Genomic DNA, 25,044 nt, shown 5'->3' with positions numbered 1-25,044 from the left:
TTTTACGAAAAATATGTAGAAGAATACGTATCGTCCTAAACTGAGGAAAAAAAATAGTTTTTTATATATTTTCGTGGGATATTTATTAAAGCAAAAAGTAAAAAAATATTCATTTTTTTTCAAAATTGTCGCTCTATTTTTGTTTATAGCGCAAAAACTAAAAACCGCAGAGGTGATCAAATACCACCAAAGGAAAGATCTATTTGTGGGGAAAAAAGGACGCCAATTTTGTTTGCGCACGACCGCGCAATTGTCAGTTAAAGCAACACAGTGCCGAATCGCAAAAAGTGCTCTGGTCTTTGACCAGCAATATGGTCCGGGGGTTAAGTGGTTTAAAAAAAAAAAAACTTTCCAGATCTCTGTAAAATGACTGTTATGAATTATAGGATTAATAGTAACAATAGCGCGGCCAGCAGACCCCGGCGATGGAGGGTCAGTTATGAGAGAAGGGAGGCGGATTGCGCCGGGCTGGCAGCAGACACTTGAGAGTACGTCTTTAAGAATGGATAGGGAGAGCAGACAAGGAATGGGCAGGGCTGGATGGGGAGTTTATAGTGTGTCCTTCTCATCCTCTTACACAGTGTACTGGAGAGAGTCGCAGGCTGCGCAACGGGGAATTGTCCTGCTGTGCTGAGGAGCTGCTGGACCGCCTGGAGGCATGACCCTGACCCAGGTACCCCTACACCCTACACCATACACCATACACCATACCACATACTGCTCTATGCATCACTGGGTGACAATAGGGATCCTAGTCTATTGTTATCTGAGTCTCAACCTTTTCTCTAGAATAGAATAATAGATTTCTGAATGGTTTGAAGTCTAAAATTCATCCTACAATTACTACTACTTTTATCTTTAGTATTAGTAATAGTAGAATATTAGGAATGTCATGATATGTAAACAAGGAAAGACAATACAACAACACAAGATCATTTCATAAACACCAAAGAATACAAAGTACAATATACAAAAACAACAACAAACAACAATAGAAATGACATCTTTGTCCAACTTTGTAAATGTTTCCTTTATAGAGTTTTTATCGCTTTAAGGTATACTATTAAAGCGGGAGTTCACCCGAAACATTTTTTTTTTAACATTAGATTGAGGCTCATTTTGTGAAGGGGAATCAGGTGTATTTTTTTTAAATCGAAGCCGCACTTACCGTTTGAGATACATCTTCTCCGCCGCTTCCGGGTATGGTCTTCGGGACTGGGCGTTCCTATTTGATTGACAGGCTTCCGACGGTCGCATACATCGCGTCACGAGTAGCCGAAAGGAGCCGAACGTCGGTGCGGCCCTATGCGGCGCCTGCGCACCAACGTTCGGCTACTTTTGGAAAATCGTGACGCGATGGATGCGACCGTCGGAAGCCTGTCAATCAAATAGGAACGCCCAGTCCCGCAGCCCATACCCGGAAGCGGCGGAGAAGATCTATCTCTAAAACGGTAAGTATGGCTTCGATTAAAAAAAAAAAAACACCCGATTCTCCTTCACAAAATGAGCATCAATCTAATGTTCAAAATGAAGGGCCAGATTCACGTAAAATTCCGGCGGCGTAACGTATCGCATTTACGTTACACCGCCGCAAGTTTTATGGGCAAGTGCTTGATTCACAAAGCACTTGCCTGTAAACTTGCGGCGGCGTAGCGTAAATCCGTCCGGCGCAAGCCCGCCTAATTCAAATGGGGCTTGTATCATTTAAATTAGGCGCTTTCCCGCGCCGAACGTACTGCGCATGCTCCGTTTTGAAATTTCCCGCCGTGCTTTGCGCGAAATGACGTCGCACCGACGTCATTTTTTGAACGTCGACGTGAGTTACGTCCTTTCCTATTCACGGATGACTTACGCAAAAAAAAAAAAATTGAAATTCGACGCGGGAACGATGGCCATAATTTAACATGGCAAGTCTAAAGATAGGCCAAGAAATAGCAGCTTTAACTATACGCCGGGAAAAGCCGACTAGCGACGACGTAAGAGAATGCGACGGCCGCGCGTACCTTCGTGAATCGCCGTAAACAGCTAATTAGCATACCCAACGCGGAAAACGACGCAAACTCCACCCAGCGGGCGCCGAAGTATTACACCTACGATCCGAAGGCGTACGAAGCCGTACGCCTGTCGGATCGAAGCCAGAAGCCGTCGTATCTTGGTTTGAGGATTCAAACTAAAGATACGACGCGGCTAATTTGAAAGTACGCCGGCGTATCAGTAGATACGCCGGCGTACTTCTTCTGTGAATCTGGCCCCAAATTTCAATTCAGTTTTAGTCTTATGCCATGTACACACGGTTGTAAAAAATGAAGTTTTTTTTTTTATGTCATTAAAAACGATGGTGTGTGGGCTCCAGAGCATTTTTCACGATGTAAAAAATGGGCATTAAAAATTTTGAACATTCTCAAATTTTTCACAATGTTTTTAATGTTGTCGTTTTCAACGTTGTCGTTTTTAACGTCGTAAAAAAGGGTCGTGTGTGGGCTTTAACGACGTGAAAAAAACGTGCGTGCTCAGAAGCAAGTTATGAGACGGGAGCGCTCGTTCTGGTAAAACTACCGTTCGTAATGAAGTAAGCACATTCATCACGCTGTAACAGACAGAAAAGCGCGAATCGTCTTTTACTAACACGGAATCAGCAAAAGCAGCCCCAAGGGTGGCGCCATCCGCATGGAACTTCCCCTTTATAGTGCCGTCGTACTTGTTGTACGTCACCGCGCTTTGCTAGAGCATTTTTTTTTCACGATCGCGTGTAGGCAAGGCCGTTTTAACGATCGGGTTGAAAAAACGCCGTTTTTTTTAAACCATTTAAAACATAATTTTTTAGAACCCAAAAAACAGATGTGTGTCTGCTGTATTAGTCTTAGGACTAAAATGTCATTTTAGTTTTAGTCCCATTTTAGTCTTTTGCAATTGTTTCAGTTTTAGTCGTATTTAGTCGACTAAATCTCCAGGACATTTTTAGTCGTCTAAAAATCGAATGGGTGTAATTAAAAGGGTTGTAAAGGTACAATTTTTTTTCCCTAAATAGCTATAATATATATATATATATATATATAATATAATATAATATATAATATATATATTATATATATATAATATAATATAATATATAATAGACCCGATCGGGCCAAAACGATGGTTAGTACACAAAAGCATCGGTTCAAAACCCGCGCATGCTCAGAATCAAGTTGACGCATGCTTGGAAGCGTTGAACTTCGTTTTTTTCAGCACGTAGTTGTGTTTTACGTCACCGCGTTCTGACACGATCGTTTTTTGAACTGATGGTGTGTACGCACATCAGACCATCAGTCAGCTTCATCGGTGGACCGATGAAAACGGTCTGTCGGACCATTCTCATCGGATGAACCGGTCGTGTGTACAGGGCCTTAGTGGGCGTCCTGACTCTCCTGTAGTCCAAGGGAGGGGGCGAGCACGAAAAAAAATTGTACCTTTACAACCCCTTTAAGGTATACTATTAGGTATACAAGGTACATATCCTGGGCCAGATTCACGTAGAATCGCCCTACGCTGCGGCGGCATAACGCATTACATTTACGTTACACCGCCGCAAGTTTTCAGCGTAAGTGCTTGATTCACAAAGCACTTGCCTGTAAACTTGCGGTGGCGTAGCGTAAATCCACCCGGCGCAAGCCCGCCTAATTCAAATGGGGTGGGGACCATTTAAATTAGGCGCCTTCCCGCGCCGAACGTACTGCGCATGCTCCGTCCCTAAAATTTCCTGACGTGCATTGCGCTAAATGACGTCGCAAGGACGTCAGTGGTTTCGACGTTAACGCAAATGGCGTCCAGCGCCATTCACAGACGACTTTCGCAAACGACGTGAAATTTAAAAATTCGACGCGGGAACGACGGCCATACTTAACATTGGTTAGACCACCTAGAGGGCATGCTTAGTTTTACGCGACGTATCTCTACGGAAACAAAGTAAATTTAGAGCGACGGGCAAAGCGGACGTTCGTGAATCGGCGTAACTAGTCATTTGCATATTCTACGCCGACCGCAATGGAATCGCCACCTAGCAGCCGGCCTAGAATTGCAGCCTAAGATCCGACGGTGTAAGTCACTTACACCTGTCGGATCTTAGGGCTATCTATGCGTAACTGATTCTATGAATCAGGCGCATAGATACGACAATCGTATCTCAGAGATACGACGGCGTATCAGGAGATACGCCGTCGTATCTCTTTTGTGAATCTGGCCCCCTGTGTCCAGTGTTATTTTTGGCAGCAAATTTCGATTCAGTTTTAGTCTTATGCCGCGTACACACGACCGTTATTCACGACCAATTTAAGAAAAAAGGCATTTTTCTCGTCATGCAAAACGGTCGTGTGTGGGTTTGTTTTTTTCCATGACACGAATAACGGTCGTGTGTACGCGGAATTATTCTTTGTCATTTTAGTTTTAGTCCTATTTTAGTCTTCTGCAATTGTTTTAGTTTTAGTCGCATTTAGTCGACTAAATCTCCAGTACATTTTAGTCGTCTAAAAATCGAATGAGTGTAATTAAATTGTAATGCATTAGTTAACATTTCTCTACAATTTCCAAACTCACTATATACGGCTGGAGTGAAAAATCGAACATGTTATTAGTTATGGTATTGAGGTACGAACACGCACTACAGTTTTAGTCTCATGCCGCGTACACACGATAATTTTTCGGCTTGTAAAAAACGTCATTTAAAATGATCGTGTGTACGCGGCATTAGTCTTTTGATCAAAATGGCATTTTAGTTTCAGCCTAGGTTCACACTGCTGCGAATTCCAAATCGCGGGAAAATGCGCGATTTTTCGCGGCTGCGATTTTGCCGCGATTTCGGCCGCAATTTAATGTAAATCGCGGCCCGAAATCGCAAAAAGTAGTACAGGAACTACTTTTTGAAATCGCAGATGTGGCGTCGCACTGATTAGGACAGTGCCATTGCCGACAATTGCCGCCGATTTGAGATGCGATTTGACATGTCAAATCGCATCTCAAATCGTTCCAAATCGTACCCAGTGTGAACCAGGGCTTAGTCGTATTTTAGTCATCTCGATTGTTTTCCTTTTAGTCATATTTTAATCGACTAAAATGTTTTAGTCATTTTAATCGACTAAATTAACTCTGGGGCAGATTCAGATAGAGAGGTATCTCTGAGATCCGACGGTCGTATCTATGCGCCTGATTCATAGAATCAGGTTACGCATAGATCTCCCTAAAATCCGACAGGTGTAAGTGACTTACACCGTCGGATCTTAGGCTGCATTCTCCCGCTGGCCGCTAGGTGGCGCTTCCGTTTGTATACGCGACGAATATGCAAATGAGGAGATCCGCCGATTCAGAAACGAACGCCCGCCTGGCGCTTTTTTTTTACGTCGTTTGTGTTCGGCTTTTTCCGGTGGATAGTTACCCCTGCTATATGCGGCGTATCCTATGTAAGTATGGCCGTCGTTCCCGCGCCGAGTTTTGAATTTTTACGTCGTTTGCGTAAGTCGATTCAGAATATGGCCGGACGCAAGTTACGCTCACGCCGAAACAATGACGTCATTTGGAGCAATGCACGCTGGGAAATTTAGCCGGCGGCGCATGCGCAGTTAAATCGGCGCGGGGACGCGCCTGATTTAAATAGTACACTCCCCCTAGCCGCGGAATTTGAATTCCGCCGGGGGTTTTACGATACGCCGCCGCAAGTTTTGAGGTAAGTGCTTTCTGAATACAGCACTAGCCTCAAAAACTTGCGCCGGCGGATCGTAAATCAGATAGATTACGCAGATCTAAAGATCCGCTAATCTATCTGAATCTACCCCACTGCCTTTATCACCATGCTACACATAAAAACTCCATGCAACACATTGAAATTGCAAGCACATTCATGTGTTTTTAGCAAGCGTTTATGTGTGCATTGTCTTGCGTTTTTCTGCGGCTTGCATGTGTTTTTTTGTCATTCTGTCATTTATTTCCTTTATTAAAGCGGAGGTTCACCCAAAAGTGAACCTCCGCTTTTCGGAACCCTCCCCCCCCCTCCGGTGTCACATTTGACACCTTTCAGGGGAGAGGGGGTGCAGATACCTGTGCACCACTTCCTGGTATAGACTCCCGCGGGAGTCCGGCCCCTCCGCGTCACCGATGTGTTCTGGGAAACACTTGGCTCCCAGAACACAACGGGAACCAGTGGGAATGGCACAGCGCGACTCGCGCATGTTCAGTAGTTCAGAAGTTGAGTCCCCAACTCTCCCTTACATCACAGTGCAACCCTTTTCCTTACTGCTGCTGATATATATATACAGCAGCGGTGCGTCTGCGCCGTCAGGTGTACAATACATAGAGATTCATGCAATGCATGAATCTCTATGTATTGTCGCCGATGCCGCCCACTATTCAGATGGGCGGCCCCCTGGTGAGCGCCGGCCATCTGAATAACAGCAGTTTGTTGGTGTTTGGAAGTGCCTATCAGAGCTAGCGGCTTTCGGATTACAGCCTGTTGGCTCTAAGCGGCTTCCAAATAGTTAATCAGGGGACGCAGGGGGTGTGTGTTCCCTGGTTAACACTGACACTCGTCTCAGCCAATCAGGTTCACCGTGTCTGGTTACCGGTAACCTGATTGGCTGAAGTGACATCGAGGGCGGGACTTGGGAGAAGACATCGAGGGAGCGTGGCTGACCCAAGAAAGGTAAGTGCTGGGGGATGGGGAAGCAATCTGGCGGCAATTGCTGGGCACAGTGGTGACAATTTATGGGCACAGTGCAGTGGTGACAATTGCTGGGCACAGTGGTGACAATTGCAGGGCACAATGGTGACAATTGCTGGGCACAGTGCAGTGGTGACAATTGCTGGGCACAGTGGTGAAAATTCCTGGGCACAGTGGTGACAATTGACCGGCACCAGTGCAGTAGTGACAATTGCTGGGCACAGTGGTGACAATTGCTGGGCACAGTGGTGACAATTGATGGGCACAGCGGTGACAATTCCTGGGCACAGTGGTGACAATTGATGGGCACAGTGGTGACAATTGCTTGGCACAGTGGTGACAATTCATGGGCACAGTGGTGACAATTGCTGGGCACAGTGGTGACAATTGACAGGCACCAGTGGTGACAATTGCTGGGCACAGTGCAGTAGTGACAATTGCTGGGCACAGTGGTGACAATTGATGGGCACAGTGGTGACAATTGCTGGGCACAGTGCAGTAGTGACAATTGCTGGGCACAGTGGTGACAATTGATGGGTACAGCGGTGACAATTGATGGGCACAGCGGTGACAATTGCTGGGCACAGTGGTGACAATTGATGGGCACAGTGGTGACAATTCATGGGCACAGTGGTGACAATTGCTGGGCACAGTGGTGACAATTGCTGGGCACAGTGGTGACAATTGCTGGGCACAGTGGTGACAATTGATGTGCACAGTGGTGACAATTGATGGGCACAGTGCAGTGGTGACAATTGCTGGGCACAGTGGTGACAATTGAAGGGCACAGTGGCTTCGTTTGATGGCACAGTGGCTGTGTTTGATGGCACAGTGGCTGCGTTTGATGGCACAGTGGTGACTATTGCTGGGCACAGTGGTGACAATTGATGGGCACAGTGGCTGCGTTTGATGGCACAGTGGCTGCGTTTATTGGCATGGCACGTTTGATGGCACAGTGGCTGCGTTTGATGGCATGGCACGTTTGATGGCACAGTGGCGACGTTTGATGGCACAGTGTCGACGTTTGATGGCACAGTGAGGCTGCAATTGATGTTTTTTTTTTTGTTTGTTTGCGCCCCCCACAAAATTTTTTTGGGCACCAGCATATTATTTGCAAAAGGTGGTCTTGGCGGTAAGGGTAGAGGGATAGAATTGATGAGGATCCGGTAGGGATCCGGTCTCGTGTGTGAGAAGCCAAGGTGGGGTATTACCTGGAAGTGTGTTGTGTTCTGTACACTTTTTACACATGTTGGTATTTTTATGAGGGAGATGCAAATGAAACGTTTAGCCCTATATGAGATCATTTTATAAGCATTTTTATCGTCTTTTTTTAATAAGGAATAAAGCAAGATGTAGCATCTTAACCAATCAGAATTCATCTCTCCTCCAATACCTTCTATTCCAGACTCGGTTTAGTTTTTCTTCTTTGTTTCCCTCTCTATAGTTGGGTTACAATTACAATGAGTTCCCTGTTACATTGTTAGAGCCGCCTTGGTATCTGGGTTAAGGAGAGATAAGTCGTTCATCCAACTCCGCATGGAAAACAGATTTAAACCGTCTGCCTAAGTTTGAGGTTTGGCGGGGAGACGCAGTCACCTGTCAAGAAAGAGGCTCAGGGACGTACTTTATGTAATATCCTGCGAAGTCTCATGGTCGATGGTATACAATTACCCAATACATGTGATCTGTACATTCCATTACCCCCCCTCAGGGGTCAGGGCTATAATTAGGAAGGGACTACAGGAACATATTCTGTCTGGTCACCAATAGCATTTCCTATCTGGAGCAGCAAGCTCTCCCTTTAGAGGGGTTAATTTACTAATAGCTGGATTCAGGTAGATGGGCGCATCTTTTAGGCGGCGTAGCGTATTGTATTTACCTTACGCCGCCTTAAGTCAGAGAGGCAAGTACTGTATTCACAAAGCACTTGCCTCCTAAGTTACGGCGGCGTAGAGTAAATGGGGCCGGCGTAAGCGCGCCTAATTCAAATGAGGATGAGGTGGGCGTGTTTTATGTAAATGGACGGTGACCCGACGTGATTGACGTTTTTTACGAACGGCGCATGCACCGTCCGTGTACATATCCCAGTGTGCATTGCTCCAAAGTACGCCGCAAGGACGTATTGGTTTCGACGTGAACGTAAATTACGCCCAGCCCCATTCACGGATGACTTACGCAAACAACGTAAAATTTTCAAATTCCGACGCGGGAACGACGGCCAAACTTAACATTGGCTAGGCCACCTAGGGGGCAGCTTTATCTTTACGCCGGCGTACCTCTTACGGAAACAGCGTATCTTTACTGCAACGGGCGCACGTACGTTCGTGAATCGGCGTATCTAGTCATTTGCATATTCTACGCCGAACTCAACGGAAGCGCCACCTAGCAGCCAGCGTAGGAGACTTACGCCGCTCGTATCTTAGCCTAATTTAAGCGTATCTGGTTTCCAGAATACGCTTAAATTTAAGACGGCGTCGATTCAGAGTTATGACGGCGTATCTACTGATACGCCGGCGTAACCCTACGTGAATCTAGCTATAAAAGTCTGTGCACTTTGCAACTTTAGTTGCATTCTACAAAGTGTAGTTGATCCAGAGCTTAATTAACTACTTGCCGACCTGCCGCCGTCATTTTACGGTGTCAGGTTGGCTCCCCTGCGCGAGAGCCCATAGCTCTACGTCGGCTCTCGCGCAGGCCACTAGGGGCGCGCGCCCCCCTGCTCGCCCCCGACTCCCGTGCGTGTGCCCGGCGGGCACGATCGCCGCCGGGCACACGCGATTGCTCGTTACAGAGCGGGGACCGGGAGCTGTGTGTGTAAACACACAGCTCCCGGTCCTGTCAGGGAGGGAAATGCTGATCTTCTGTTCATACAATGTATGAACAGAAGATCGGTCATTTCCCCTAGTGAGGCCCCCCCCCTACAGTTAGAACACACCCAGGGAACATACTTAACCCCTTCCTCGCCCCCTAGTGTTAACCCCTTCCCTGACAGTGGCATTTTTATAGTAATCCAATGCATTTTTATAGCACTGATCGCTATAAAAATGCCAATGGCCCCAAAAATGTGTCAAAAGTGTCCGATGTGTCCGCCATTATGTCGCAGTACTGAAAAAAAATCGCTGATCGCCGCCATTAATAGTAAAAAAAAAATATTAATAAAAATGCCTATAAAATACCCCCTATTTTGTAAACGCTATAACTTTTGCGCAAACCAATCAATAAACGCTTGTTGCGATTTTTTTTTACGAAAAATATGTAGAAGAATACGTATTGGCCTAAACTGAGGGAAAAATGTGTTTTTTTATATATTTTTGGGGGATATAATTTTTTTTTCAAAATTGTCGCTCTATTTTTGTTTATAGCGCAAAAACTAAACACCGCAGAGGTGATCAAATACCACCAAAAGAAAGCTCTATTTGTGGGGAAATGGGACGCCAATTTTGTTTGGGAGCCACGTCGCACGACCGCGCAATTGTCAGTTAAAGCGACGCAGTGCCGAATCGCAAAAAGTGCTCTGGTCTTTGACCAGCAATATGGTCCGGGGGTTAAGTGGTTAAAGGAGAAGTCCAGCCTGAGCTCGTTTTGCACTCCTGTGACCCGTTTTCAGCAGAGAGCGGTCTGTAGGGTTGCCACTTTTTCTTCAAGCCAAACCTAAACACTTTAGCTGCGCAAAGCAATTATTATTATTTTGTATACACTGTAGTATTGTAACAGACCTGGGACATCTTTAGACATTCCAAAGATAATAGTAATAGCGCCCCCTCACCCTCCTGTCGGGCCCTATTCCGAGCCACATTCTTGCCTGAATAATGTCGGACAGTCCGGGTTTTAAATTATGTGTCCGGGTTTCGGTCCACCTGAAACCCGGACACATGATTTAAATCCAAGACTGTCCAGGTGAATCCCGAACATATGGCAATCCTATCGGTCTGAAGTCCGCTCTCTGCTGATGTCACTGGAATGAGTCCAGGCACCGCGTCATTCTGACAATAAGGTCTGAATCCACCAGGTGCCTGGACTGATGTCTGACGGTGAGATGGCCGCTCCCCGCCCCTCCACAGCTCAGCGCTCCAATGAGCGTGGAGAGACGCTGATTGACAGGCAGCAGCTCTCGTCTCGGGGAGCTTGCGAGAACAGAGTCATCGGCGGTGTTCGTAGTCTCGGTTCTCAGTGCAGAGACGCCAGGGGACCAATGCAGCATCCACCTAGGTAAGTATGATGGGTTACAAAACAAACAAAAAAACAACAAATTAGAACTATAGGCAAAACTTTTTTTTTACATTTTGGATAGAGCCACGGAGGGTTATAACCCCTGTCAGATTTTTTTTCCCGCCATCTGTGTCCCCATTGGGGAGATTTTCCTTTTACTTTCTGTCCCATAGTCAAAGAGGAAGTGAAAGGAAATCCCTGAAAATTCCTTGGGGACCCCCAGATCACTGGAACTGCATTTGAATGTAAACTCAATCAACAAAGTCCATAGAAGCTAAGGGCCTAGATTCTCAAAGGGCTTACGACGGCGCAACGCCATTTGCGCCGTCATAAGTCCTAATCTGGCCCGGCGTATCTATGCGACTGATTCTTAGAATCAGTTAGGCCCCGTACACACGACCAAACATGTATGCTGAAACTGGTCCGCGGGCCAGTTTCAGCATACATGTTCGGTCGTGTGTGGGCGCGAGCGGGCCGAATTCCAGCAAACATTTGCCCGCCGGGCCTTTTCCCAGCGGGCAAATATTCCTGGACGTGTTTTAAAACCGTCCGCTGGAATCCTGCCCGCTCGGACATGTACGGTCGTCAGTACAGACCTACTGTACATGTCCAGGCGCCCGCCGTCCCTCGCATGCGTCGAATGACTTCGACGCATGCGTGGAAGCCTTTAAATGGCAGGCCCGCCCACGTCTCCGCGTCATCGCCGCGGCGACGACGCGGACACGCCCCGCGTATTGTTTACGCGCGGACTTCTGTACGATGGTGTGTACAACCATCGTACAGAAGCCCTCTGGCAGACATGTATGGTGAAAACGGTCCGACGGACCGCTTTCACCATACATGTTTGTTCGTGTGTACCCGGCCCTACGCATAGATATCTATTGGATCTGACAGGCGTAAGGCTCTTACGCTGTCAGATCTTAGATGCAATTTTTTTTCCCGCCGCTAGATATCGCCGACGTCGTTTTCCCCGTCGTCTATGCAAATTAGCTATTTACGCGAGATTCCCGAACGTACGCGCGGTCGACGCAGTGAATTTACAACGTTTCCATAGCTTTTGCGACGCGTAAAGTTGCCCCTGCTATATGAGGGGCAACCAATGTTAAGTATGGCCGTTGTTCCCGCGTCGAAATTTAAAAAAGTACGTTGTTTGCGTAAGTCGTCCGTGAATGGCGCTGGACGCCATTTACGTTAACGTCGAAACCAATGACGTCCTTGCGACGTCATTTAGCACAATGCACGTCAGGAAACTTTAGGGACGGCGCATGCGCAGTACGATCGGCGCGGGAACGCGCCTAATTTAAATGATCCACGCCCCCTACCTGGATCATTTGAATTAGGCGGGCTTGCGCCGGAGAATTTACGCTACGCCGCCGCAACTTTACAGGCAAGTGCTTTGTGAATCAAGCACTTGCCCGTGAAAACTTGCAGCCGTGTAGCATAAACGAGATACGTTACGCCCGCATAGTTTTACTCCAATCTACGAGAATCTGGCCCTAACTGTCTAGAACAGTTCCGCACCTTGGACCTCAGTCCCAATGTACCAGGATCACAGTGTCACCCATAGGTGTGCGCAGCCTATTACATTAGGGTGTTCACCCCAAAGCTCAAACACATGGGTGTGTGTGTATATATATACATATATATATACATACACACAGGACCTGCTTCCTGATAGGCCGGGTGGAGAATCAGGAAGACAATAACGAATATTAATTCACTATTTCCACACAACTGGGTGGGCTCTGGGCGCAGTGCTCTGCGTCCCGAGCCCACCCTTTTTTAAAGCCAATTAAAGCTTCTGGGCCAGATTCACGTAGATTCCGGCGTAGCGTAGCGTAAGCTATTTACACTACGCCGCCGCAACTTAGTGGAGCAAGTGCCGTATTCTCAAAGCACTCCGTAATTTGCGGCGGCGTGGTGTAAATGGCCCGGCGTATCCCCGCGTAATTCAAAGGGGGCGGCTTGTATTTAAATTAAGCGCGCCCCCTGTCCCGAACGAACTGCGCATGCGCTGGCCTTAAACGTAGCCCAGTGCGCATGCTCCGTAGTACGCTGTAAATCAATTGGTTTCGACGTGAACGTAATTAACGCACAGCCCTATTCGCGACGAGTTACGTAAACGACGGAAAAACCCGACGCCGTCCCGACAGCCATACTTAACATGGCATACGGCGGACCGACGTAAGGTTACCCCTCATATAGCAGGGGTAACCTTACGCTTACGGAAACGACGTAAACGACGACGAGGCGGCGCAAAATCGTTCGGGAATCGGCGTATTCGGCTCATTTGCATATGAGACGGTGAATTTGACGTACAAGCCACCTAGCGGCCAGCGTTGTATTGCATTTAGGATCCGACGGTGTAAGTGACTTACACCAGTCGCATCCTAGCCTAATTCCGGCGTATCTTGTTTTGAGAATACAAAGCAATGATACGCCGGCGGGATTTTCGAATTACGCCGGTGTATCTGTAGATACACCGGCGTAATTCTTTTGAGAATCTGGCCCTCTGGCTCTAATCACGTGCTTTCAAACTAAAAAAAACCCCATTGGAATCCGTGCGTCCGGCGCCCTGCATGTAGATTAGGGGCCGGGGGTATGGATTAGGGGGGGGTGGCGCCCCTGCACCCCATATGGACAGGCAGCCACTCCACAGAATGTTATTTGCAGCTGTCCCAGACTGAACCCCAGCCACGTTTCCACGTTCCCAAGACTCGGTCCTTCCTCTGGGAGTCGGGGGTAGTTGGCGGACACACAGACATAAAATAGGCGGCCCTGCGTTGCTCAATGCATATATTAATGAAATCAGCACTTTGATGGTTAGAAATGTATCCGCTCTGCACTGAGCTAATCCAGCAAATGATAGATTTGGCAACAATGTGACAGTTATATCTCCGCAACTAAAACATTTCCAATCTGTATTATAGATCGCTGGGGATTTACAATCTATAGGAGTTTTTATATTGATAAATGGAAGCGGGTTCACTGTCAGGGTTGTGAGGACACTGCGCATAATGGAGGGGGCGTCTAAGAAGAAATCACATCAGAATTGATCATGACATTTCTTTCTGCGCTGGGAGACCATGTGACATCTCCCGTATATCTCCATCTTACCGCAATTGTTACTAATCACATTGCCTTGGTTGATGCAGGGTGTGGTCTGCCGTCTTTTCCCAGAGGATATACAGTCCTGTGCTCACAGCATTTCTATACAGTATGGACGGAGAACATCTCGGTGTTTTTTACAATTGCATGCAGAGAACGGTCATATTGGTTTAAAGTAGTGAACCAGATATGTATTACATGGCAGGGGCGTACTTACTAAGTCATTCGTAAATGTGACACTTGTAGGTGTTTATTACCCCTCACTAAGGTCACAGTACTCCCCCTGATAGCTTTTCTCTCTAAAACACGTGTCTAACATAGGGCTGCCATTAGAAATCCCAGGGTCCCATACAACCTACCTGACCAGCCCCCCCCCCCCCCCCCCCCCAAATGACTAAAAAATACAACTTCTTTAAAATATTTGTTTCCAATTCTTAGAATTATTTTTATTATTATTTTTTAATTTTTTTTAATGTTTTTTTTAAATAGAGACCCCTATCACATCAGAGCCCCCCCCCCCCATAACATCAGAGGCCTCTCGTCACATCAGAGTTTCCCCCATCACATCACAGGTCCTCCAATCACATCAGAGGTTCCACCATCACATCAGAGGCCCACCATCACACCAGAATCACCCCTTCACATCAGAGGTTACCCTATAACAACAGAGGTCCCCCATCACATCAGAGGTCTCCCTATCACATCAGAGGTCCCCCATCACATCACAGGTCCTCCAATCACATCAGAAGTTCCACCATCACATCACAGGTCCTCCAATCACATCAGAGTTTCCCCCATCACATCAGAGGTTACCCTATAACAACAGAGGTCCCCCATCACAGCAGAGGTCTCCCTATCACATCAGAGGTCCCCCATCACATCATAGGTCCCCAATCACATCAGAGGTCCCCCTATCACATCAGAGGACCCCCATCACATCAGAGGCCCACCATCACACCAGAACCCCCCCCCCCTTCACATTAGAGGTCCCTCTATCACATCAGAGGTCCCCCATCACATCAGAGGTCCCCCATCACATCAGAGGTCCCCCTATCACATCAGAGGTCCCCCATCACATTAGAGGTCCCCAATCACCTCACATCACATCACATCAGAGGCCCACCATCACCCCAACCCCCCCCCCTTCACATCAAAGATCCCCCTATCACATCAGGGGTCCCCCTATCATACCAGAGGTTCCCTCATCACATAATAGGCCCACCATCACCCCAGAACCCCCCCCTTCACATGAGAGGTCCCCCCTTCACATGAGAGGTCCCCCCTTCACATGAGAGGTCCCCCTATCACATCAGAGGTCCCCCATCACATCAGAGGTCCCCTATCACATCAGAGGTCCCCCATCACATCAGAGGTCCCCCTATCACATCAGAGGTTCCTCCATCATACCAGAGGTTCCCTCATTACATAAAAGGTCCCCCAAAACACAAAAATCTCCCTATCACATCAGAGCCCCCATCACATCAGAGGTTCCCTCATAACATCAGAGGTTCCTCCATCATAGCAGAAGTTCCCTCATCACATCAGAGGTCCCCCAAAACATAAAAGTCTCCCTGAGCTGGCCGAATTCCAGCAAACATTTGCCCGCCGGGCCTTTTCCCAGCGGGCAAATATTCCTGGACGTGTTTTAAAACCGTCCGCTGGAATCCTGCCCGCTCGGACATGTACGGTCGTCAGTACAGACCTACCGTACATGTCCAGGCACCCGCCGTCCCTCGCATGCGTCGAATGACTTTGACGCATGCGTGGAAGCCTTTAAATGGCAGGCCCGCCCACGTCTCCGCGTCATCGCCGCGTCATTGTCGCGGCGACGACGTGGACACGCCCCGCGTATTGTTTACGCGCGGACTTCTGTACGATGGTGTGTACAACCATCGTACAGAAGCCCTCTGGCAGACATGTACGGTGAAAACGGTCTGACGGACCGCTTTCACCGTACATGTTTGTTCGTGTGTACCCGGCCTAAGAGGTTTGTTAGAGGACCTTAGTGAACAAACAGCATCATGAAGGCCAATGAACACACCAGACAGGTCAGGGATAAAGTTGTGGAGAAGTATAAAGCAGGGTTAGAATATAAAAACATATCCCAAGCTTTGAACATCTCACAGAGATCTGTTCAATCCATCATTGGAAAATGGAAAGAGTATGGCACAACCGCAAACCTACCAAGACATGGCCGTCCACCTAAACTGACCGGGCCGGGCAAGGAGAACATTCATCAGAGAAGCAGCCAAGAGGCCCATGGGAACTCTGGAGGAGCTGCAGAGATCCACAGCTCAGGTGGGAGAATCTGTCCACAGGACAACTATTAGTCGTCTCTCCACAAATCTGCCCTTTATGGAAGAGTGACAAGAAGAAAGACATTGGAGAAAGAAAGCCATAAGAAGTCCTGTTTGCAGTTTGTGAGAAGCCATGTGGGGGAGGGGACACAGCAAACATGCGGAAGAAGGTGCTGTGGTCAGATGAGACCAAAATTGTACTTTTTGGTCTAAAAGCAAAACGCTATGTGTGGGGAAAACTAACACTGCACATCACCCTGAACACACCATCCCCACTGTGAAACATGGTGGTGGCAGCATCATGTGGTGGGGATGCTTTTCTTCAGCAGGGACAGGGAAAGCTGGTCAGAGTTGATGGGAAGATGGATGGAGCCAAATACAATCTTAGAAGAAAACCTGTTAGGCCCCGTACACACGACAGAGTTTCTCGGCAGAATTCACCGAGAAACTCGGTCAAAACCCGGATTCTGCCGAGAAACTCTGTCGTCTGTACAGTTTTGGCTCGATGGAGCCGCCGAGGAGCTCGACGAGAAAATAGAGAACATGTTCTCTATTTTCTCGTTGTTCTATGGGAGAAGGCGGCCCGCCAAGCTCCTCGGCGGCTTCATCCCAAAACTCGACGAGGAACTCGACGTGCTTTGCACGTCGAGTTCCTCGGCCGTGTGTACGGGGCCTTAGAGTCTGCAAAAGACCTGAGACCGGGGAGGAGGTTCACCTTCCAGCAGGACAATGACCCTAAACATACAGCCAGAGCTACAATGGAATGGTTTAGATCAAAGCATATTCATGTGTTAGGGTGACCCAGTCACAGTCCAGACCTAAATCACATTGAGTGTCTGTGGCAAGACTTGAAAATTGCTGATCACAGACGCTCTCCATCCAATCTGACAGAGCTTGAGATATTTTACAAAGAAGAATGGGGAGAAATGTCCCTCTCTAGATGTGCAAAGCTGGTAGAGACATCCCCAAAAAGACTTGCAGCTGTAATTGCAGAGAAAGGAGGTTCTACAAAGTATTGACTCCGGGGGGCGCCATACAAATGTACCCCCCACACTTTTCACAGATTTATTTGTAAAAAAAATTTAAAACCATTTATCATTTTCCTTCCACTTCACAATTATGTGACACTTTGTGTTGGTCTATCACATAAAATCCCAATAAAATACATTTTAAGTTTTTGGTTGTAACATGGCAACATGTGGAAAAAGTCAAAGGGGTATGAATACTTTTTCAAGGCACCGTAGATCAGACCAAAATGAGGAGGAAAGAGGGACAGGGGGATTTTGTTCCAAACCAGGGACAGCCCCTCGAAATCAGGGACAATTTGGAGCTATGCTCCCCTCCCCCAGACTGACAATACCCCTGTGCTCCTTCATTCCCAGTGGAGGCACTTAATACAGAATGTGTGTTAGGCTGGCCATACATTATACAATTTTCTTATCAATTTGCCTTCAGTTATGTAGTACAAGGGACTGCCTGATTGCATACAAATTTAGAGCTAGATTCACGTAGGACTTACGCCGACGTATATTCTTATACGTCGCGTAAATCCACGGATGCGCCGTCGTATCTATGCGCCGTTTTCTTGAAACCAGATACGCCTGAATTCTGGCTCCATCCGACCGACGTAAGTCTCCTACGCTGTCGTATCTTGGGTGCATATTTACGCTGGCCGTTGGGGCGCTTCCATTGATTTACACGTTGAATATGTAATTGACCTAGATACGCCGATTCACGAACGTACTTGCGCCCGTCGCAGTAAGCTACGCCGTTTACGTAAGGTGTACGTCCGACGTAAAGTTATTCCACCGAAGGCAGGGGTAAGTCATGTTAAGGTATGGACGACGGAACAGCCGTCGTATTTTACGTCGTTTACGTAAGTCGTACGTGAATGGGGCTGGGCGTAGGTTACGTTCACGTCGTAGGCATTGAGCCGTCGTTTCTTAGGGAGTATATGCGACGTGATTCTGAGCATGCGCGCGCATGCGCCGTTTGTTCGGCCATTCATTTACATGGGGTCACGGTTAATTTTAATACAGCACGCCCACTACCTTCCAAATTTGAATTAGGCGGGCTTAAGCCGGCCCATTTACGCTACGCCGCCGTAACTTAGGGAGCAAGTGCTTTGTGAATACTGCTCTTGCCTCTCACAGTTACGTCAGCGTAGCGCATATGAGATGCGCTACGCCCGCTCAACGATACGCCAAGCTACCTGAATCTGGATCTTAAAGTGTTTAGGTTTGACCTCATATTATGTGGTTTGGTAAATCTGAAGGAAAATTGTATAATGTATGGCCAGCCTAACACTCCTCCTGTATTAGAGAGCCTCCACTCTGGATGAAGGAGCACATGGGGCACCTTTGCTCAGCAGCATTGTCAGTCTAGGGGGAGGGGAGTGTTAGATGTATTAGCAGAGATAGATACACTAACAAACTGAAGCCAAACTTCAGCTCTCACTTTATAATCAGTTACAGCGGACAGCTTTTTGCCTTTTGGAATATAATAAAAGCTGTACCTTGCAAGCACCCCTGCCAGTGGTAAATACATTTTCTGACCCCTGTAACTGCTACATCTGCAGGACAGCTTGGGTGCCATACAGAGGGGGTGGCATATTATTATTATTATTATTATTATTATACAGGATTTATATAGCGCCAACCATTTGCACAGCACTTATATGGTATGGAGTGCCCATGCGGATTGCAATACATTGACTATACAAAAAGAACATTGGCCAAGAGAGTGCAGGAACGTGTTTTTCAATTTTTAATGGGTAAAGGAAAGAAAGTTCTAAAAAAGAAAACTAATGCAGCCATCACATCTAAGAATTGGTAAGCTGCAATGTAATAAATGTTTGCTTTCGGGTTTATTACTGCTTTAAATCTATCTTCTGCCATCTGCGTATTCCGGTCAGCCACCTGGGGTAAGTCTGTCTGGACTGCGCGGTCTACTCGGGCCGGCAGCAGCTCCTACTAATGAGCAAGTTGTGACCATAGTACACGCCGTACCTTCCTCAGACATAACCGGAGTTAAAAGCCCACTCTGCATCCGGCCAAGGAGGACTTGGGACACGTCCATCCCATTTTTATTTTTAAACTTACAAATATGGCGTCATGCATAATGCAGAGGGTGGGGGAGGACATAATGTCGCGTATCGACCGGAGTTACTTACTGAAGCCGACGGGGGGATTATTGATAGCACTTAGCACACAGGTTAGATTTTAATGGCTGCTCTATAATGCAGCTGTTACTATCAGACTCGGCAGCCATTAGGATCTGACCCTGAACTTATTTATTGCCAGCATTTATATAATGCCCACACCTTACAGGCTATTCATTTACATCATTGCCTTCAAGGAGCTTACAATATAATGGTGGTCATGCAGGCTTTGATAAACAATCAAATTATTTTCTGATTGAAATCATCCCTAAGGTGTCCTATCTGGTTGAGGTCAGGACTCTGTGCAGGCCAGTCAAGTTCCTCCACTCCAAACTCGCTCATCCATGTCTTTATGGACCTTGCTTTGTGCACTGGTGGGCAGTTATGTTGGAACAGGAAGGGGCCGTCCCCAAACTGTTCCCACAAAGTTGGGAGCATGAAATTGGCCAAAATGTCTTGGTATGCTGACGCCTTAAAGCGGCAGTAAACCCGCTGTTTTTTTTTTTCAAACATGAAAAGCAAAAGCCATAATGAGCTAGTATGCACCGCATACTAGCTCATTATGAAATACTTACCTCGGAACTTCCCTGGTCCACGCCGAGGGAGATGTCATCTTTCCTTCGGCGTGTCTTCCGGGTATCGCCGCTCCAGCGCTGTGGTTGGCTGGAGCGGCGATGTCGTCACTCCCACGCATGCGCGCGGGAGACTTCTCTCCGGGGACAAGGTCCGGCTGTCAGCGGCGCATTGCGGGGGGAATATCTCCTAAACCTTACAGGTTTAGGAGATATTCTTTATACCTACAGGTAAGCCTTATTATAGGCTTACCTGTAGGTTAAAGTGGTAGTACAGAGTATACTACCACTTTAAAAGTTCCCTTCACAGGAACTAAGGGGGCTAACCGAACCCCTGAAAAACAACTAGGTGGCGCCGAAGGGGTTAAGTGTGTCCTAGGGAGTGATTCTAACTGTTAGGGGGAGGAGCTACCAGTGACATGTCAGCGATCACTGTTCCCGATCACGGGGGAACAGTAGATCCCTGACGTGTCACTAGGCAGAACAGGGAAATGCCTTGTTTACAAAGGCATCCCCCTGTTCTGCTTTTGTCGACCGCAATCGCGGGCCGCCCGGGAACATCGAGTTCCCGCGGGCGCACTCACGAGGCGCGTGCCCACTGGCCGTCAAATTTAAAGGGACGTACAGGTCCGACCATTTGTCAGCCCGTGCCATTCTACGTATATCGGCGGTCGGCAAGTGGTTAAAGGAGAAATATACAAAAAATGGATTACCACTGCTATTCCTTTATATTGGCTTTTGGAATTTACAATTTCAATAATTTAGAAATTGGATGAAAGGTTTAGCGCTGGGAAACACTTTTTGAAAGAAAAAAAGTGCATTTTATATACAACTATATAGATCAGACCAAAATGAGGGAAAAATGAGGAGGAAAGAGGGACAGAGGCACTTTGTTTCAAATCAGGAGCAGTCCCTCCAAATCAGGGGCAGTCCCTCCAAATCAGGGGCAGTCCCTCCAAATCAGGGGCAGTCCCTCCAAATCAGGGACAGTCGGGAGCTATACACACATATACTAGGGCCAATGTAGGCAGAAACCAGTTACCTACCAGCAGGGCCGCCATCAGGAATTATGGGGCCCCTTCCACAGCTTCAGGCATGGGCCCCCTGGAGAAGAAAACCGGGGGGGGGGGGGGAGGGTGCTGCCGCCTGAAACTGAGAAGCGGGGAGGCTGCCACGAATTGAGAACCGGGGGGGGGGGGGGCCTTTATAAAAAAATAAGAATCAAAGAAAAATATAAATATAAAAAAGGGGGGCAGCCATCCAGGGCCCTGGGGACCTCTGGCTGGGCCCCTTAATAAAAAGAAAAAATATATATATATAAAAATATATATTTAAATGTATTTATTTTTAAAAAGAGGGGGGTTGCCATCTGGGGCCCTAGGGACCTCTGGGCCCTTATAAAATATATATATATATATATATATATATATATATATATACACACACACAATTTTTTTTTTTTTTTAAAAAGAAACTACAAAAAAAGGGGGGTTGCCATCTGGGACCTCTGGGCCCTTTAATAAAAAAAATAAACCTCTGGGCCCTTTAATAAAAAAAAAAGAAACCTCTGGGCCCTTTAATAAAAAATAAATATAAAAAAAATAAAAATAAACATTTATAAAAAAAAAGGGGGGGGTTGCCATCTGGGGCCCTGGGGACCTCTGGGCCCTTTAATAAAAATAAATAAAAAAAGGGGGTTTGCCACATGGGGCCCTGGGGACCTCTGAGCCCTTTTATAAAAAAAAATATATATATATATATATATATATATATATATATATATATATATATATATATATCCGGAGCCCTAAAAAATAAAAATAAAATTGGCCCTTTAATAAAAAATAAAATAAAAATATATTAAAAAATATATATATTTTTTTATAAAAAAATAAATAAAAAAAAGGGGGGTTGCCATCTGGGGCCCTGTGGGCCTCTGGGCCCCTGGGAACCTCTGGACCCCCTTAAAGGGGGTTGCCATCCGGGCCCCTTACAGGTGTACTGCCTGTACCCCCCTGATGGCGGCCCTGCCTACCAGCATGTCTTGTGGGAGGTAACCTAGGCAAGCACAGGGAGGACGTGCAAACTCCATGCAGACACAGTGGTATCCTGATGAGGATATGAACCAGGAGCCCCAGTGCTGCACGGCACAAGTCCTAAGAGGAGGAGTGCTCGTTAATCCACAACAGTAAAAGTGCCTCCTTAGGAAAAATCCTCTGATGTTCCGTTCGAAGCTGTAATACTGAGAAGGGTTCATGTTGAGTCTATTTGTTGATAGGACACCGTTTGCTCCTAACCTTTAAGCTCATAGGTCAGTAGAGAGCCCCTTGCATGCGCTGTGTGGCGACCTGTAGCTGTCAATCAATGCGTTTCAGAGAAGTGTCACTTTCCTACCTGAGGATTAGACGTCCACGAGTTTCCAGTCCTCTCTTGTAGTCCCCTAACATTCACCCTTTGTATACTCAGCGTACACAGGGCCTTGAAAAAGTATTCATACCCCTTGAAATGTTCCACATGTCGTCATGTTACAACCAAAAACATAAATGTATTTTTTTGGGATTTTAGGTGACAGACCAACACAAAGTGGCACATAATTGTGAAGTGGAAGGAAAATGATAAACGAATAAAACATTTTTTTTTTACAAATAAATATGTGAAACGTGTGGGGGGGTACATTTGTATGGCGCCCCCCGGAGTCAATACTTTGTAGAACCGCCTTTCACTGCAATTACAGCTGCAAGTCTTTTTGGGGGTGTCTCTACCAGCTTTGCACATCTAGAGAGGGACATTTCTGCCCATTCTTCTTTGTAAAATATCTCAAGTTCTGTCAGATTGGATGGAGAGCGTCTGTGATTGGCAATTTTCAAGTCTTGCCACAGATTCTCAATGTGATTTAGGTCTGGACTGTGACTGGGCCATTCTAACACATGAATATGCTTTGACCTAAACCATTCCATTGTAGCTCTGGCTGTATGTTTCGGGTCGTTGTCTCAAGTCTTTTGCAGACTCAGGTTTTCTTCTAAGATTGTCCTGTATTTGGCTCCATCCATCTTCCCATCAACTCTGACCAGCTTCCCTGTCCCTGCCGAAGAAAAGCATCCCCACACCATGATGCTGCCTCCACCATGTTTCACAGTGGGGATGGTGTGTTCAGGGTGATGTGCAGTGTTAGTCTTCCGCCACACATATAGGTAGATTCACAAAGAGTTAGGCCGGCTTATCAGTAGATAAGCCGACCTAACTCAGAATCTACGCCGACCTATGTTTAAGCGTATGCTCAAACAGAGATACGCTTAAACATATCTAAGATACGACGGCTTGCGCCGTCCTATCTTAGATTGCAATATTTTGGATGGCCGCTAGGTGGCGCTTCCATTGCGGTTGGCATAGAATATGTAAATGAGTAGATACGCCGATTCACGAACGTACGCCCGTCCGACGCAGTACTTTTACGCCGTTTACATAAGAGATAGGCCGCGCAAAGTTAGAGCTAGGCCCTATTGGAATAGTAATGTCAAGTATGGCCGCCGTTCCCGTGTCGAAATTCAAATTTTTTACGTTGTTTGCGTAAGTCGTCCGTGAATCGGGATTTACGTCGTTTACGTCCACGTCAAAATCAATAGACCCGTGCGGCATACTTAGCCGCAATGCACACTGGGAAATGTAGGCGCCCGGCGCATGCGCAGTAAAAAAAAACGTAGAAAACGTGAGGTCAAGCCTCATTGACATAAAACACGCCCCCCTCAAAGACATTTGAATTAGGCGCTCCTTACGCCCGCCGATTTAGGCTACGCTGCCGTAAGTTAGCAGGCAAGTACATTGTGAATCATGTACTTGCCTCGCTAACTTACGGCGGCGTAGCTTAAATTCCTTAAGCTACGCCGCCGCAAAGTTGCGGCATTGTACTTGAATCTACCTAATAGTGTTTTGCTTTTAGGCCAAAATGTTAAATTTTGGTCTCATCTGACCAGAGCTCCTTCTTCCACATGTTTGCGGTGTCCCCTCCCCCACATGGCTTCTCACAAACTGCAAACAGGACTTCTTACGTCTTTCTTTCACCAATGTCTTTCTTCTTGTCACTCTTCCATAAAGGGCAGATTTGTGGAGAGACCACTAATAGTTGTCCTGTGGACAGATTCTCCCACCTGAGCTGTGGATCTCTGCAGCTCCTCCAGAGTTACCATGGGCCTCTTGGCTGCTTCTCTGATGAATGCTCTCCTTGTCCGGCCCGGTCAGTTTAGGTGGACGGCCATGTCTTGGTGGGTTTGCAGTTGTGCCATACTCTTTCCATTTTTGGATGATGGATTGAACAGAGATCCGTGAGATGTTCAAAGCTTGGGATATTTTTTTATAACCTAACCCTGCTTTAGGCCGGGTTCACACCTATGCGAATTGAGTGGGGGTTAAACCGCATCCAATTCGCATAACATTATAAAATACATTGATTTCAATGAGGCTGGTTCACATATGTGCGATGCATTCGCACTGTGCATTGCCCAAAAAAAGGTGGCAACCCTATACTGTCACACAATCGAATGGGCTCGGGGCGCAGTGCTCTGCGCCCTGAGCCCACCCTTTTTTGAAGCCTGTTAGAGCTTCAGACTCTAATCACATGCTTAAAAAAAATATATACCACAATTGGAATCCATGTGTCCGGCGCCCCGCATGTAGATTAGGGGGTCGGGCGCATGGATTGGGGTGGAGCTGCATTCCCTGCGCCCAGCGCTGGGCCGATCCACCCTATAGGCTCACTATGCAAGCCGCTTAGGGCCCCACAAAGCTGCATGGGGCCCCCCAAATTACTAGAGGCCCCGCCTGGTGAGAAGTCATTTTTTGGCCCCTCACCCCGCTTCTCAACTCGCTGGCTGCATGGGAGAAGAGGTAAGAAGTCAGCACCCCCGCCTTCTCACTTTAATGTAAGATGTCAGTTCCGATAGCAGAACACCCCCACCGGCTTCTCAACGTTAATATTTAATGTGACATGTCATTTTGCTTAGGGCCCCAGGGAGGTCA

The 25,044-nt window shown here is 47.1% G+C and overlaps 1 protein-coding gene across 1 annotated transcript in view; it reads left to right on the top strand.

Moving 5' to 3' along the window:
* Positions 1 to 570: 570 nt before the first annotated feature.
* The window catches only part of PLCD4 (phospholipase C delta 4), a 100,809-nt gene continuing 76,335 nt past the window's right edge, over positions 571 to 25,044 (top strand). Inside the window, exon 1 of the mRNA XM_040358180.1 lies at positions 571 to 673. The gene's annotated coding sequence lies outside the window, so the exon portion shown is untranslated. The remainder of the gene's footprint in view (positions 674 to 25,044) is intronic.

The sequence above is a fragment of the Rana temporaria genome, chromosome 6, assembly GCF_905171775.1.
Source record: "Rana temporaria chromosome 6, aRanTem1.1, whole genome shotgun sequence".
Taxonomy (NCBI): domain Eukaryota; kingdom Metazoa; phylum Chordata; class Amphibia; order Anura; family Ranidae; genus Rana; species Rana temporaria.
Note: the sequence above shows the minus strand (reverse complement) of the source record. Positions and strands in the feature narration are given on the sequence as shown.